The sequence below is a fragment of the Apteryx rowi genome, unplaced genomic scaffold (assembly GCF_003343035.1).
Source record: "Apteryx rowi isolate R43461 unplaced genomic scaffold, aptRow1 scaffold_50, whole genome shotgun sequence".
Classification (NCBI taxonomy): Eukaryota; Metazoa; Chordata; class Aves; order Apterygiformes; family Apterygidae; genus Apteryx; species Apteryx rowi.
In genome coordinates, this window is record NW_020450761.1 from 34,868 (window position 1) to 53,175 (window position 18,308).

Consider the following 18,308-nt stretch of genomic DNA (forward strand, 5'->3'; position numbering starts at 1 on the left):
AAGAATTCAGATACTTTAAAATCTTTAAAGGGATGTTGTTGTTCTTGTCTGCCTTTGCATATTTGAGTAGTGGTAAATAAAGTTCCCAGGCAAAACACTGCCTCATGCCTGTAATGCTTGGCCTCCCCTGCTCTTGCCTGAGAATTAGGACAGGCTCTGCTGTGGATGCTAAGTTTCCATGGGTTCAAAAAGTGACTAGAAAAGTTTATGGAAGGAAAATCCATCAGGAGCTATTAAACTCCTAAGGGTCTCAGGGTGTCTCTGAGCTGAGATTCCTGGAAGCTGGGAGAGTATTTAAGAAAATATCACTATAAGCTTGCCTCAGTCCTTACATTCTTTCGTAAGCATCTGCATCRGCCCCTGTATAGCTTCAGGTACTGATTTTGCAAGGAGTTTCAGGGAAGACCCATTTCCATGCTAAGATAATGATTTTGTTACTCTAAATGCATACAATGTATTCATTTTAACTGAGAAATTTGTGACAGAGAAATGAGGTGGAGAGATCTTTGGTCCAAGCTGTTACATGCATACATAGGCCCAGTGATGCAATTGGTCCCAACCTGCATCCCTGCAGAGACAAGACATTCCTGATAAGGTACAATATTCATTTGGGGGACTAGTAGAATGCCTCCATATAGATATATGTTTATGAACACTGTTAAGAGACTTATGTGATCTTCATCTCCTGACACCACAGGAATCGCAGAATATAATCCTTTCTTGCCATACAAGCTCACAATGAATACAGATGTTTCTCTCCCTCTCAAGAGCTATATTCAGGTATTTGCAGGCCATCACTGACTCTCCTTTCAGGCACAACTTACAGTAACAACAGGTCTCTGGATAATTCTTCATTTCCTGATACCAGGATGGTTTACTTCTCCCATTGTACAGCAGAGTGGGAGGAAAGTGAGTGGAAATGCAGTTCAGCGTCATGTATGCTTTGCGCTAGAAGACATTTACTGCAGGTACTGAGGGGGGTTTGCAGGAATAGCTACTCAAAGGTCTGGTTTTGCCCCACAGAAGTCCTCAGCAGTGGCCTGTGCTGGAGAGACTGGGGGATGACTGAGACCAGCTTCCTAGGTTGTGTGTCATACCGCAGGGAAGCGCTAATGGCACTTCTGTTACATGCTTGGTCTCACACATAAGGAACCTACAGGGACACTGGGCTCTGAACCTGGCTTCCTAAGCTGCACATCAGTTAGGCTATATCATTATCCCCTTGTTTTGCCTAAACTTGTGAGCCCAGTCAATACTTCCACAGCTTGATGCTGTGACACTTACCAGATGGTGTTTTGTAGACATTTGGCAGCCTGTTTGGTTTTTTTTCTCCTTCTATGAAACAGGTGACCTAGTGCACTGTTTGCAGAGTGTGAAATCTCAATGCATACAATCAATGCTTGCATCTATCATCTGCCCACAAACAAATCTGAAAGACTCTCTGTATTTACTGGTGAGATATAGAAAAGATCCATTTATGGACACATCAGGGATCAACGTGCCTGGCCTCTGGGCTGAGGCTCTTCTCCATTCTTCTACTTTGGGCCAGGCTCAGCTTCCTCACTAGCAGAGAACTCCAAGTGATAGCCCCAGTCCTGCATGGGACCCGCACTCTAGCCGCTGCTCTGGTGTAAGGGCAGTAATGTCAGAGGGCCAGGACAAGATCCCATATCCCATAACCAGCGTTCCCAGCCCCCTGTTGCTTGAAGACAGGTCTGAGTGCATAAAGCTTATATCACTCTTGGTTTAATTTTGTTCCTTTAGTCTTGCTGACATTTTTTTCCACACTAGGCAGTTTCCCCGGGGGAAAAAAAAAAAAGGAATTACTGTCCAGGAACAATTGCCTAGTCTCAGCTGTGGCTGAAAACAAACCATTCAGGGAAAGAAATAACAGAAGGTGTAAGCCATTTTGCTAATTCCAGCCACCTAAAAGTTGAGCATATGGCCTAAGCGATCCATCTAAGTTTTCTTTCTAACCAACAGAGCTAGACAAAGAATGATTCATTCTCCCCATCTTGAACATCCTTACAATGCAATGGCCTGCCCTCAGAAGATGTTTTTCTCTCAGCAAATGCTCTGTCATGTAGGGATGTATACCTGCAGTTCAGAGTGTGGCACCAGGCATGGCATTTTTAAGCCCTCTACTCTACATTTGGCTTTATAAGTGACCATGGGTGAACATTTCATCTGATATTTTCCTTTTTTCCATCCTCTCACTCATCTCTGCCTTGTCTGTGTGGATTGCATGACCTTCCATCTCTTATGCTGCATTGATCATCATATCTAAGCACTCAGTAGAAGCTTTCTTTAAGCTGCCTGTCAAGATCCCAGTTCTTTTCCAAGAAAAATGCAGAACTCAAGTATGCATACAAAGAGTTTGTTAAACCCACAGGGGACAGATCCCAGAGTATTACACCTGTGGTGGCTGTTAGCAAAAGAAAAGAGGCATTTAAGGGAGGTACAAGTATTGTCCGAGAGACTCCAGATATGCTTACCTGGACAAATTCAAAATTGAGGAGATTCAGTTGCTTCTGACTTCATGCTGCCAGGACTTTATTACTGAAGTGCTGTTAGACTTTATCACTTTGGTTTCTGCTAACTTAGCTGCCAGTTAGACCAAACCCAGGAGAGGTTGCTGCCCCCTGGAAGAGATGGCTGGATCTGTAATGAGCAAGGATGACATGTGAGGCACTCCATATTGTGTAAGCTAAATATTTTGCTGCTCTGTCCCTGCTCCTGTCCATCAGGATGTGAGGCAGCCCATTGCATACTGCTCAAGAAATAGTCCTTCATGCATTCATTCCACTTGCAGCTGGTGTAAGCAGGGAGCAGGTCTGTCCAAGACATCCTAATTTATGCCTGCTGAGACTTACAACATTCAGAAGAGGAAGAGCTACCTTTTGCTCTGTAGAGCTCAGTCCCCCTTAGGGCAATGCATATGCCATCAGAGTGCTCCATCCAAGAGAGCCACTGCTATCAAACAGCTGTATCACCTAAGGGATTCATTCCTGTGCACAGAGATTAGGCGTGAATTGCCTCTCATTTGGACTGTAATACAGCAATAATCTGAACCAATGTATTCTTTATAAACACACAGAGAAAAATTAACCAGGACAGCAATGAATCTGGGGCGGAGTCTGAGCTATGGACGGAGGAAGGCAATAAGGACTGGAGAGTTTCCCTGCCAAACCAAGGCTTTAGGGGCAGATTCTCACTTTTGCTTTCCTTTATCAACCCTCTAAATATCCTACCCCCACTGAAATGCAAGAACATTGTACTTTTGGCCTCAGTAGTGGCAGGATCAGGGCACCTGCATGCACTGGTTCTGAGCAAGAAAAGCAGTGTGATGCTCATACTCTGTTTCCCAAGAGACACTAAAAAGTAATATGGTGGAAGAGGTGGAAGAGAGTCACTTTACAATGACTCACTTTAAAAAAATCATGTGGGTTTTTTTTCAAGAGCTAATGCAGAAGCAAGTACATTGTCAGAATACCATTTGCAGACTTCCTTTGTCATTAGGCCCACCATTAAGAAATGGGCCTTTTGGGGAATATGAATTTTCAAAATAGCTTCTTAATAGCTATAGGCCAGTCCCACGATGACTGATAATATAATTTTTTCTGAAAGGTGCATGAGCTAAAACAYTTAATAGTAAAGGCGGAAGTGCTTGTCATGCCATATAAAAAATAATAATAATAATAATGACAATGTCTGTCTCTAGTGGGGTTCAGCTTTTGTTCCAGTTTTGTGGTAAGGGTGAGAGTTCCAGTATGTTGCATACTGTGATTTGGGAACAACCAGCTGGAGGAAGATCACGCTGTATTCTGACTTACCCATGTCTGCTTGGCAGGATGAAAGCTTGGAAATTATAAGCCTTTAGCTAGGACTTGAGCTTCCTGAGTCTCATGATGAGCGTAAAATAGGAGATTTCACCTTTTCCAGCAAGTCCAGGAAAAAAACAACCTTGAAAATGTCATTCAGATGCATACTGTGCTACTTGGAGTGTGCAGAGAGCCTGGAGCAGCGTGCACAACGCAGTGATACCATCAAGGCTTAGTGCTCTGGGGCTCCACCAGCACCAGATGAAGAGCCCCTCTTAGGTGGGAAAGAGTGTTCCAGGAAAGAGAGATCCTGTCTCCCTTGAAACCAGGAATGAAGATAACCCATGGCCAAGGGAACATGTCCTCCCCCTTGTTCCTGCTCTGCTGCCACTTTTACAGGTACAGCAAGATCTCCTTGCATGTCTTGCTCCCCCTTTATGATGGGAAAAGGGTTCACCGCCATGATCACCTCAGAGAGTGTCAGAGTCAGTGCTGGTCCCTAATGCTTTAAGTGCCCCAGATTGTCTTAATTTGGTCCTTATCCTAATCAGTTATGAGGGAGCAAAAAGGAGAGCAGCATGAGTCCCCTACTTCCTCGAGTTGTGTGGGCATTTGCCCCTGGGCAGCCTGGGATGCAATTCACAACAGGAGAATTTTTACAGCCTCATAACCTTCATGTTGCCTTCCTGACAGATAACAGGCATAGCCATGCACCTACAGCAAAAGTGTTTCAGAGCCCAGAGGAGAAAAGCTGTTCTTCTCCCAAACAGTAGTGCTAACCCTGGATGGGTTGCTTGGGTTTGTTTTTTTCTTTTTGCACGGGTTCTTTGATAGCACTCGGAAAGAGACAATCTGCAGACTTGCTCCAAATCCATCCTGCTCAGCAGTGCTCTTTCTGAAGGACCTCACCCTATTCTGTAGAGTCATAAGTGGCACAGATGGGAAAGGTAGAAAAAAAGAGGCTCCAAGCCATCAAGTAACTTTCCAGTGGCAACAGACACAGAGTCACAGCCTGCATACGAGCCCTTGGCACCTCAGAGCATCTTTTAGAAAACTCTTGTTTACTTTTGATTTAGAGCCAAGTTCTCGAGATGAGAACTCATGACCTGAGGCACCTGATTACTTTTGACAGACTTGGTTTTGTGCTCTCTGACCATGGAGAAGTGTCTTGCATTTAAGATGCTCACCAGAAGTGAGTAAGGAAAAACGCTTGTATGTTGCATTTAGATTCTATGTTCTTGTCCTGGGATTGTAAAGTGTTTTGCGAATCTCAGTTAAGTAAGACCATAATATCTGGTATGGAATAATCATATATTTTTACAGGCAAGTAAATGGAAGCAAAGAGAAGTTCAAAAAACTGCTTCAGATTTCAGAGGAAATCATTGAAATGGTAACCAGTCCTAATAGTCTGTTGCTCTAACTAAGGATACCTCCTCATATCACTTAGTAAAGTATGTCAGTGACATAGGTGGCAGATAGGCAATGAGCTATAGCTGAAATGCAGTTATTTTTTAACTAGTAAAATAAATGTCTATAGGTAAAATGAGAAATATAATCCTATGGCAGAAAATTAACTCTACTATTGATCCCAGGAAACTCCATTTCAGTGATTTCTGTATATCTGAACGTCTCAACTAGTATTCAGCCAGCTGTCCAACCACCAAAGAAATCAAAAGTCAATGTTGCATTTATAACCCAAAACAGATGAGTCAGATAAAAATGTGTGACAGCTCTTAATAAATCTTATCATCCAGAGTTAATTGTAAAGTGTTTTCCTAAACTGATGGAGTAGTGAACAACCACAACATAAATTATGTGTAATTTTGAGAAATTAGAGTTGATGTTAGCGTTTTAGAAACATCACTCATAGTGAGAGCTCCAAACTGGCCAATTTATAATACACTGAGCCTCCTTCATCTTCCCTTAAAAATTTCAGCCATCTCATGGATCTGTTTTATAAATGAACAGCACATTCAAAGATGTAGTAAACTATTGACTTTGCTTAAAATAAGAGCAAGTAAAACAATTCTTTTTTCTGTCAGCATTTTCTGATGAGGATTAGAGCCAGTTCCTTGACAGCTTTGACTTTATTTGCAAGTTGGCACAAGAAAAACCAATGTCAGCAAGGAAAAAAGTCTCCATGCCACAGAGTGAGTGAGATATTGCACAAACCAGCACAGCAGCCACCCCAGTAATCTGGGTGGCTGGAGCTCTGAGAATAAAAGGTTGGATACCTCCCACATGGACCCCAGTATCATATTTTTATTTACAAGCTCACTGAAAGCAAGGCATCTCCCACCAACACTCTGGCAAAACAGCCATAACCTCTGTATCAGCCACATATTGCCGAATGTGTTTTACCAGCTCGTTGCGAACCAGCAGGCACTGGCCAGCGCTGAGGCACCAGGAGATTTGGTGCCTGGTTTTGGCTCTACCATTGACCCTCTGTGTGACTGTGGCAAATCTGTACAGCCTCTCTGTGCCTCGGCTCCCCACCTGGCATACCACAGGGAAAACCGTCTTTGCTACTCCCTTTAAGTAGTGAACCAATGTGAAGAGTGTTATTATTTATTTAAGCAGACTGCTATGCATTTTTAGGACCCCAGGCATATGCTAGATAGCATATAAAGCTGCATATTTCTTTTCAAAAAGCATATACCCTTCTAGCCTTGGGAAAAAGAGAAAAGAAGAATGACTCACAAGCAGCAGATGTTGGTAGCATCTCTTACACACTACTGGAAGGCACTCAGAGACTGTAGTGATGCAGGTCCCCCTAGAGCTGATCTAGAATAGACTTGAGCAAAATACTGTAGCAAGACAGATCCTAATCCATTCCTTTTGTCTCATTTCATCAGCTGTAGTCATAACATTTTGATTTTTTGTCAGACCTTCCCTCCAAGAACCTCAAAGCATGTGGTAAATTCGAATTATTGAAGCAACACAGCATCCCTCTGATATGTACAGTAAGAAGTCTGCTATCAACAACCCTTGGAGAGTAATACCAGTTGATACGATTGCTAAAGAAAATCAACACAATGTCTTGCTGCGACCCAGAAGGATTTCAGACCAATAACACACCAGCTCCAGCTTTTCCAGAAAAAAGGAAAATAGGATCTAAAAATGAGTGTCTAGACAATAGAGAAAGACGAGGTTTGCCAGCAAACAAATCATCCCACCTGTCTTAGACACCCATCTCAGGAGAGGCCAAGCTAGCCCCTGGAGGAGCGTTTCTCCCTCCTGTGGCCATGCAGGGACTGCTGTGAGCAACCTGACCTCCTGTGGCGCGTCTCCCACAGGGATGAAGAGGGGTTTCATGCATACATCAGTGCAAGAGACATTAATGAAGAGTAAAACCTTAGAGAGTAGGACCCCAAATTGTTGGGTTGGGTACCAGTAATGCTACAAACACTACTTCACAGGGGTGTACATTCCAGAACAGAGGTGAGACCTGACACTGCCTATGGATATATCCGCTGTCATCATGAATTACCACCATGTCTACTCATAGTGATATGTGGCAAAAACGAGTTGGCCAACCTCCCTTTTAAACAAAGATGCTTTGTACTTCAGACAGGATGCAAGAACACGGCATTGGCTTGATGCAGAGTTGTGGTAAAGACTTTCTTTAGCCCTGGGATGAGTCATTTATTCTGTTAGTATCAGATCCCTGTCTACAAAAGAGAAACAATGGCCTCCTCCAGGTTGGCTACTCTTCCGGAAAGGCCAGGGGAGCACCTTTCGTTTTGTGTATGGATAATGGCTACTGCAAAATATCTGAATCATAAAAATAAAAATTACGCTATTTAGCTACTTTTGCTGTAACATTGTCCCTGCGAGCCTTACTGCCAGCAACTCATTGTTGTGTCTCTGCAAGTAAATACTGTGATAGCAGCTAAAAGCAAAACACAGCTGTAGTGAAATATCCAATCAGCTTGCAGCCATTAAACAAACAGAATGCCGGCCTTTCCTTTTGTTGAAGATATCATTATTGGAAATAAGGTATCTCTCGCGCTGCCTTTGTGCTTCAGTGCCCACACTAGGCTTTTCAACCTGACCTAGTTTTGGCTGGAAAGTTTCATGGAGAGATACTACAGACAGTATCACCACACACATTATTTTCCATGCTAATCAATACACTGTAAAAGCTGGAGCATCTCCCTTAGCTGAAAATGAGGCAACAGATCAGAAGCTGCAGCACGGTCAAGCTCTAAAGCTGCAACTTCTCGCCTGCCTACTGCACAGTGGCACAGCACACACCAGCGTCCTGCTCCCCTCACCCCTTTTGACTTCCTTGGTGCTCTGCGTAGCTGGTGAAGGCTGCCCCGATACTATAACAGCTCAGATGGCACCACTCTGAAAATGGAAAAAGCTTCGCTTTCCCTGCAACAAGCAATCAGAGTTGGCACGCTGCCGCAGTGTTTGTGCAGCCTGATGACGTTTTTAAGTATTTGGACAAGATGAGTTTATAACTGAAGCCTTTTGTGGCTGGAAGCTCCCGCCTTCAGGTCTCATTTGTTTGTTTTAACTGTGCTCCGGCTTTTCCTCAGTGCTGAGCTGTTTCAGGCATGACTGATAAGGGGGTCATGCTGTGCAGGAGCCAGGCAAGGCAGACTTCACTGTGAATAATAACTAGTTTGCATTCATAATAGCTCTGGCAAAGGGTAATTAATTCCTCAGGCTTGCGCTGGAGTGGGTGGGCTACATCTAGAAACACGGACATCAGAGGTGGCTGGCCATGGGGGCCGTGCGTACCCCAGGCTGTCATCAGATGCAACCGGCCTCTCCCTGTAGCTGCGCGCTGGTGCATGGGCCCCGGCGCACCGGGTGGCACATGGAGAGGGTGACAGCCCAGGCACCAAGTTGCATGACTGAGATGTGTCAACGGACTTGCATCAAGGGGCATGGCGGGACACACCAAAAGGGAGGATGTACTGTCTCAGGGCTGGGCAATGTGCAGATTTGGGACCCCATGCACCCAGAACAGCAGGGACACTACTGCTCTGTACTGTGTCACCATGAGATTTGGGGCACTGTGGCCAGAAACCATCATTTAAAAGAGCGAGACTTCAGCTGGAGGAGAGGAGCTGGAGGCATTTGGCTATGAAGGTGTTTGGTTTATCACTGTAAACAGCACAGTCAGAACATGAGGGAAAGGCAACAATTATAGAAAAGCACTGATCCCACTTCAGCCTTTCAGCTGAAGAGGAAAATGGGCAGACCGTGAAGTAAGCACCATGTTAGAAATGTCTGAACAAGTGGCTGCAGCAGCTACTGAACTCTGGAATTTCTGATGCAAGTGAGGAGGTCACATGGTCACCAGCAGCAAAGCTGTGGGCCAAGGAAAAAATGGCCCCCTACATCTTTATCTGTACTTGCTAATTTGAACATTTCCAGGAGCCCTTCTCAATAGTAAAGCTAAAAGTTGCATGACAACAACAACAAAAAAAATCCTTCATTTATACTTTTAGTGCCACTAATGCAAAGTGTCCAGACGAAGGGTAGACGAACTGCTAGAATTAGAAGGTGATATGGCAAGGACATTTAACCCTGCTGTGACTCTTACAATTGGTTTTGGAGAGGGAAGGAGCAGTTATATCAATTGCAACTATTCAAAAAACACAAGTCAAATACCCTCAAACTATGCAATTTTCTATGCCTCATCATAAGATGATTCTCTTTTTAACAAATGCCTCAAATTTTGTTTTTAACAATTTACCTCCAACATTGGCAACTTTGGGGTTCAGGTCCCCAAGCTTGGCCAGGCATGAAAATTTTGCCTCTATAAATAAATGAAAATCTGAGTTTCTCTCTCAGAAGCCTGTTTTTTAATGAAAACACTCAAATTGCTTGAATTTTATGATAAAATCCTCAAAGCCAGCAAAACCCTGGCCAGGACTCCTAGGGTAAAGGCTTTTATTAGAAAAAAAATTTTTACACCTAAAACAAATCCCTTGATAGGAGGGAAGGACCCGTGGAAGCAGACCCAAGAGCCACAGGCTCCTTGCCCACTTTGCAGTATGGGCGCATCCCCGCAGACCAGGGGATCCCATTGGGAATTGTGCCAGGGAGCCGAGGTGGAGCCTATGTCACCTCCAGACGACTGCGTGACATCACACCATGCCACGCGGTCATGATACAGAGAGGAACTGGCATCATTTACGGGACCAGGTATCTGAGGTTCAGTATCCTTGACATGCCCGGAGGCAGAAGGTAGTATTTGCCCTAATGGGACACGTTTCAGCTGGGACTCTTTAACTGTGCTGCACACGAACGAGGTCTGCAGGACACAGGACAGACCTGTGAATCACCTCCTGAAAGACACTTCAGACATTAGGCTCTCCAGCGGCTGTAAATATCTCCCTCTTCACACAGCATAGCAGTTTGCATGGAATTATACAGGGGCTACAGACATCGGCATTTGGCCAAGGGCTTATAGGCTACCTGCATCTGTGCTATAGCAGCACAGAGGTATTTATGGGATGCAGAGCGTGCTAATATCACCTATAGCATCCTCCCTTTCCTAGCTGTGTCTCAAATCTGCACAACCCTTCCACAAATTGTGTTAATATTTAGAGTCCTCTCCACCTCAATACAATATTGTTTGTTTTAATGTACTTACAGGCTGCCTTTAAAGAGCAGCTGTCAAATGCACAAGCAATGTAAGGGAGAGAAAAAAAACTGAGGGAGGAAACAGATTTCAACTTCATATTTCCAAAAGGCCAGTATAAAAAGTAAGGGGGGTGGGAGGGAAATGTTTTTAAATTTCATTTTAAAAGATGTCATGGCAGTCTCTTCCCAGCAGCAGTGATCGGCTGCATAACACATGTGTAGCTGAATCAGGGGGAAAAAAAATTCCTCAGCAAGTTTAAATTGTGCTCGATTACCCAAAACTGTCACTGTAGAGCCATCTGTATTCATGTCCACGCTTCAGATAGCAGCACATTTTTGAAATGTCAGGTATGTGTGTGTTTAAATTTGATTCTTACTAAGCCACACTGGCACCTAGTGGCCAGTCACCCTCATTTCCAGATGTCAGGTCCTGGACTAAGGGTAGGGGCAGTTAACCAAGGGAGGTTGCGCCATGGTGGTTGCAGACTTGCCGCTGAAGTAAATAGGAGGGAACTGAGACCCATCCTGCCAGCAGAGTGGCTTAAATTGGTGAATCACTTTTTCAGACTTTCACCAGTGATGCATTTATAGAGCACTAGGTAACTAATGAGTCTGTATTTGCGCAAGCTGGGAAGACAGTGTTGTGGAGATGTTTTAAAAAAAAAAAAAAAATCCATGGTGAATTAGCTTTGAGCAATGCCACAACACGGTTTCAGTGGTGCCCAAAGCATCGGTCCTTACGTTAATGATGGTGTTTTCCTCAGTGGCTGCTCTGAGCAGGCAAGAGCCAGCGCACTGCTGCACTTCCTCACCCAAATTGCTAAAGCCACACACAGACCAGTACTAAATTTGGAGGGGGGGGGGGGAAGCAGCACTTGCTGAGAGAGCTGTGGATAGGTAATTTGGGAGAAAAGTCTCTTGTGTTTACTCTGTTACTCCATGGTGTTCAGCATGTGATAACTCTGGTAGAGATTAATGTTCTCAGTGCATGAAAGAAGCATTAAATTTTGTCAGAAGCTGTGGCCGTAAAAATAGCCTGAGTTGTACCATTAGCCCAACCATGCACCTTCTAAGTCAGGTGAAAGGGTCTGCAAGTTCTCCAAAGGGCTTCCACAAAAACTGGGACATTTCTGGATGGCCCAAAGCAAGAACATCCCTCACACAATCAGACAGACAGAATTTTACTGGGAAAAAGAGGGTTTGGGAACAAATTGCACTCCCAAGTATCCACAGTCCCTGGAGCAGTTCCTCAGTGCCGCAAATATGTTCTGCAATGCTCTAAAGTGCTACCAGGCTAAACCAGTCTATCCAGGACCATGATCAAGCCAAAACAACACTGGCCAAGGGCTTACATTATTCCTTGGAAGTCACTGAGAAGACCACCAACTTCCTTTGGAAAGGCCAACCTAGATTTGGCAGACACTTTTTGGTTCTCATGATGGGGTAAAGGCCCAAAACACAGTACTTCCCACAGATTAAGGAAGTGACTGGGTTCCAGTCAGCTCCAATAGGTTTATAATATTTTGCAGCAAATCTTGTAGAACATCTTTAAAAGCAGGGAAACTGCTATCCCAAAGACAAGGACCAAAACTTGGAGAAGAAAAGCAGCCACACAGAAACTCATGGGATCATTTCTATTCATTTGCCCAAATGTGCAGACACGCTCTTGTGAGATGCTGTCGTCACATGTGTAACACAAAAAAAAAAAGGCAAGAAGAAGATCAATCCCCCTTTACTCTAAAGAGTAAGTTTATAAATGAATTATAAGTATTCATAAATGATTTATAGCCGTTATAACCTTTTTACAGATGAGTAATACATGTTCTAAGTCCATCAACAGAAGATGTAATAGATAGGCAATCAATCAGCCAGCATGAAAATTAATTAACTGTATATTAAAACATCTCTTAGTCCCCTATTAACCCCTAATGTTCTGGTCATGAACATGCCCTCGGCACAACCCCTTGTACAAGTAACAAAAGCTAGCTGACCTACCTAGTCTCTGGAAGCCATAAATCTCCAAGCTCTTAACCTGCATCCCAAGGGCAAAGGAGCATAAATAACATGGCAGCCTGACTCTGAAGGTCAACAGATTCCTGATCTTCTGGAGTAAAGGGGAAAGCAGTGTCTGCCATCACATTACGTGGATTTCTGTGAGCCAACATTTCTGACAGGGCCCTCTACCATGCATGCCATGACTCTAGGACACTAATACTCCTCCTTTTCTCTTTAGTGTTAAGACTTTTTTTTTTTGTCAAAGAAGACCTAGGAGGCATAGGAGCATCCTGCTGCTCACTTAAAGGAACAAATTATGAGGAAAGGCACACTTTCCAGCACTCTTGATAGAGGACTCTGCATTGTAATTCCTTCATATACTAAGCAAAATTATTTTTCCTCATCCATTAACATACATATCAGAGGAAAGATCACACTCATTCCCCACTCACTCAGGACAATGCCCTTTAGAAAATACACTACCTTCTAGCATTAGTCCTGCATTGAGCAAAGGCTAATTCTCTGTATAGCTAGTTGACTTCTGTTTTATCCATCAGGGGAGAGATTGGTGCCAACGTTTCTATAAGAAAAGCAAATGCAATCAAACCCTCTGGCCTGTTCAGCTCTGCATGAGATGTCTGCACTGACTGCAGCCACTGCAGCACTCAGCTGGTTAAGAATGGCCAGAGCTCACGTGGCCCCTGCAGGAGGGCCACAGGCCCTGTGAATGAACATGCTTCCTGACTAGTTTTTCAGATTCAGCAACTTTAAAATATTTGAAAAGACATACACACTATTTTACTTCTCTTCTCACCACTACCACTCACCCCCAAAAAAGAAAGCGTTATTCGAGAATCTTTCCCAGGCACATGCTTTCAGAGGCCCCATAGGTTGCTTGGCACTTATGTCCCATACAAATGGCCCACATGCTAATAAGCTGCAGTCTAGCTGCATTAAAATGCCACTTTGCTCAAAAAGCAACCCCTGCCTTATAGCAATGCTAGGGCAGAACACCACTACGCCAAGCTGTACTCCTTCCAGTAGGTAAGCTAGCTAAATGAGCTAGCCTAGGCAGGCTACCATGGCATTGCAGGGTCTAAATATGCCACTCTGGCAATTATATATTCAAATGACAGTAGCAGAGTGACTATTCCCCACTGCAGGATTAACTCCCTGTAGGGGCTTATCATTGAGTGGATCTGTCACTCAGCAAAAAATCATATTCACCATCATCTGCTTTCTGTGATGATCTGTCACTGTAATGTATCCACACTTAAAAGAAATGACCATCTAGTCTTTGCCAGAAACTGGGGTGATGTCAGTGTTATTTTCTACTGCTCTGGATGCGCAGCTCAGCTTCCCTGTCCAACAGTGTATTGCTGCCAGTCTGATGGCCCAGAGTCACGTCACGGGAGTTGTACAGAGGTTTTTAAAAAGTCTAAGAAGGAAAGGTAATACAGTGTCACAACTAAGTGAGCCAAAGGCACCCAGCTTTAAGAACGACTGGATTCCCTTTGTGCTAGGACACCTTTTCTTCCTAGAAAGCAGCCCGTAGGAAAGGCAAGCAGGCCAGCTGCACATTGAGCAAAGAGGGAGATTGTCCCTATGAGCAAGAATGACAGACAGACAAACACACAGTGTGAGAAGGAGCAGGCTGCAGTGAGTGGAGCTGCTTCTTCCCAGCTCAGAAATTGAGAACAAGCCAGAGCAGTATGTTCAGTGGACAAGGAGGTCTACAGTTTTGGAGGGATTCTTTCTTTACTGGAAGGCCTTGTAAGCCCAACAAGGCAGGGACTTCACTCGGGTCTCTTAAGGACTCTGGAAGACACAGTAACCAAGTGCCCCGATGGGATGGGATGATGCCCCAGCTGCCACTGAAATCAACACACTAGCTTCAATGGCACAAGTTTGGACCCTAAATTTTAAAAGCTTTAAAACTAGAGGATTTTGATTCCCGTAGCAGAAGGGAAAAGAGAAGCTTTCGTAGAATATTCCTGCTTCTGTGTATTACATCTTTTCTCCAGGATTGCTTAAAAAAATCCTTTAACTGCCAGTTCTTTAGAAATGTTTCAGCTAGCTAACAAATACAGCATACAATATGTTCCTCAAGTGAGTTAGTTCTCAGGGACTCAATCCAATTACATATCTCTTCAGCTAGCTTAAACTGCTGTAGCTCTTCCACATCAGTGGGAGATACACCTCTTTGCTTCTAGTTAGTTCTCTATCACAGGCTGGACTGTCAGCACCACACGGTTATAAGTACATCCAGTGAAGAACATATTCAGGAAGTTAGAGGGGCCAATCCCATGCAGTGGTCCGTTCAGTCCTTGAGCATTATTTTGGCATTTTAGCATTATTTGAGGCAAGTAGTTAACAATCATGTGAATTAGTATAACTATAAATTGCTGGAGGAAGAGATGCATAGCTGAATCTAAAGGGAATAACAACTTTCCTTGTGAGAGAGCAGAGCTTATAAGTGAATCTTTAACACTTTTGTGCCTTTCTAATTGCACTGGACAGGGACAATCTTGAATGTCTGGTGGTTTTTCTCCCCCCCAAAAAAACAGAATTAAACTACCCACATAGCAAATCCTCCAAAACCAAAACATATGGGTCCATGGATTTTGCAAAGCCAGAGCCAAGATTTTGTGTCCCACTCTAACTCCTGTAACTCTAACTCCTCTGACTCTAACTCCTCTGTGTGAGGAAATTCTCAGATAAATTCCCTGTTGCATTCAAGTTTTATACACATCCTTTCTAATGCTTAGTTCTTTTATCAGGTTTCTATTTTGAGCAGGTTCCTTAGCATTTGAGCAGGCATATAAGACTGTTATCGCCACACCCTTTTAAAAAAATTTTTTTTATCTTTTTTTTAATTCAGAAACACTAATCAAGTCATGATCTCTTTGCAAATGTGACTTAACCTGCTGTTTTCCTGCTTGCTCAGGTACTGCAAATAAAAAAATAATGGCACTAGTAATTAACTAAGGCCTGGCAATGTAACTTGCCTCTCAGCCCGTGACAGCTAAAAGTTCAATTGAAAAGTAAGGTGCATAAATGCACATTAAATGAACCAGAACTAAGCACCAATCAGATATACAAGAAAAACGCAAGCAGAAAATAAATTAACTTTAGCTATCAAGCCAGAGAAATTGGCCAAAGTCAATGAGCTTTAATTTTCCGAAGATCAMGAGAATTAATAATGACTAGATAGATAGGCAGACAGACAACAAATTCACATACCTTTCAGTTGCACGTATAAAGTAGCATCAACCAACAGAAAAATGCTTTTTTACCTAGGAGAAAATTTTTGGAAAGTAATCTGGAATTCATGGGACACATTTGCATTGCCTGGCAGGAAGGAAACAGAGAAAATAAGAGAGACAAGGGACAGACCTGTTGTTCAGTCCGAAGCAAGCAAAATTTTAAAAAGAGTCTAGTATCTTCTATATCCGCTCTCAGTGACATGAATCCTTTGTAGTCAGAGGTAAGTATTGTACCAAGGGCTGGGCTGAGAGTCTAGAGCTCTGGGGGTGTGAGGGGTAAAGGCTATAAAGCTCATACAAAGCCAGTGATTGTGCAGGGCTCTGAGATTTACCAAAGAGCCCTTGCCACATTATGTGAGATTCACTCATGATATAAATGCGATTAAAGGTATCTTTTATCACTGGCTGCATGAAGGGCAGGTGACCAGGAGCACCGATGCCAGCAGGGCTTCCCTAGGGACATGTGACTGTGAAGGGCACTCGTCATGGGTAAGCATTTGGAACAGGGTCCGTCATTTCTTACTCGTGCTCACAGGGCTGCATTTGCAGCATCAGATCGCACAGATGCTGCTGCATATGAGGCAGGAGAGAGAGAGAGCATCCTCAAAGCACAGAAATGCTTGTAACTGGAAATCACACACAAGCAAGGATGCAAGAGGTAAGAAAAAAATCTTCCAACTTTTCTACTGGAAAAGCCCTCAGGTGGCTCAGCTGATGAACTTTGTAAGTCACCATGAACTGCAGAATAGGCACGGTATAAATTCAATAGCTTTTGCTCTCACTCTTGATCTTCTTTGCTGTTCCCCTGCTGTTCTCCCTCTTCCCTCCCCATATTGTTATGCTATTCATGGGCCAATTATAAAGCCCTTGTGCAACCAGTTTAATACCCCTGAATCCCCATCAGTTATAATCACAGCTGTGGAGTCTAGTGGATGAAGAAGCTGCTTAATACTTCAAAGCTTAATGAGTTCCATTCCTGTTAATATTACACTTCTATTAAAATTCATGGTCATTTTTTCCATTAATTTCATTTATGAATTAATTCTTTCTAATTTTCTAAAGCATGACACCACCAGTGACTTATGTAGGTCACCCTAAATGAGTGCCAGTAAAACCTTCGTAACACAACATCTTGTATTCTGTACACCTTGGTCATGACCCTCCCACAATTTATAATTGGGATTCACAAAGTAGGGAGAAAAAAAAGGGATGATTTTCATAGGTTATGTTCAGAGAATGAGGAAAAATTAAGGTGATCCAGATTACAAAGTGAGCTCTCATGCAGGGGGAATGCTACAGTATGATCATAGCCAGGAATTAAGAGATATCTGCTTTCAGGAAGAGTTAGTAACAGAGAATAATATACGGGCATAAAGAATAAAAAGCCTGGATGTTATACTGTCTTCTCTTTACTTCTTTTTATGCTTGAAGGCTGAACAGCATGCCAGAAGGCAATCACGCCCTGCAAGTAAATGAAATAAGAAACTAAAAATACTGAAAAGTACCTATCTAGGGCTGCCCGCAGTACAGGAACCCCTAAAGTAAAACCGATGTTTTTAAATAATGACGATATCCTAGAAGATACATCACATACATAAAAACAATTCGGCCAGTACAGCACATGCCTACTGAGTGCTAAGAGAAAACAGTAGAAGCAACAAGGTAAACAAAATAAAGAAGGCATGGAGAACACAAGTGGCAGTAATCAACATGGTAATCATGGACAAAATGAGCTTGTACAGCCTCATCAACTAAAAGTTTTAAAGAGTCATCACTACCCAAAACTTAACAAGCAAAGAAATACTGCAAATGTAATCCCAACATCTGATGTCAAAGACACAGACGAATACTACTGAACTGAAAAGCAGACGCCACAGGTTTTAGATAGCAGCAGGCAGATATAGCAAACCACTTGAGCTATCAAACATCCCCTCAGTGACCACTGTAAACAGGGCAGTGATGCTTTTTTGGGAGGCATCATGTTCCAGTCTCAGCTTTCATCGGGACGTAAAAGGACCTAAGAGGACTAATGCAGAAGGAGAGCCAGCTAGAGACCCAGCAGCAGATACATCATGCTGAAGCTGGCTGGCTGAAGAACCAGAGACAAAAAATGACAGCTGCTTCACTGAAACTTTTTCACAAGGATGCTCAGTAAAATTGAGTAAAACATGCTATCCACACATGGTAACTTGTTAATTAAAGGTCTCTGAAGTGCCTTCTTGCCCTGGCAATGTGCCTTTATAAGAACATCAGTATGACGACTTATTGGTACAAGCAAAATTTGCAGAACTTCTTTCTTCTCTCCAAACAGTCAATAAAGCATGATGACACTCATGGGCCTGCCTTACACAAAGCACTGCAAAGCACAGTGCACAGGGCTATATTTAATTTGTTCTCACATTGATTCATCACTGCTGCAGTTTAACAGAGTACAAGGACATTTCAAGAATTCAAAAGATAGTCCTGAATAACATTTTTGATGCTGCACTAGGGCTGGTTGAAACAAACAAAACAGTGTGAAGGACATCATTGTTTTTCTACTCCAAAGTGCTTGGACTGTGATATCAGGGTATTTTCTATTATTATGTGGACACTACTTTACACATATTAAAAAGAA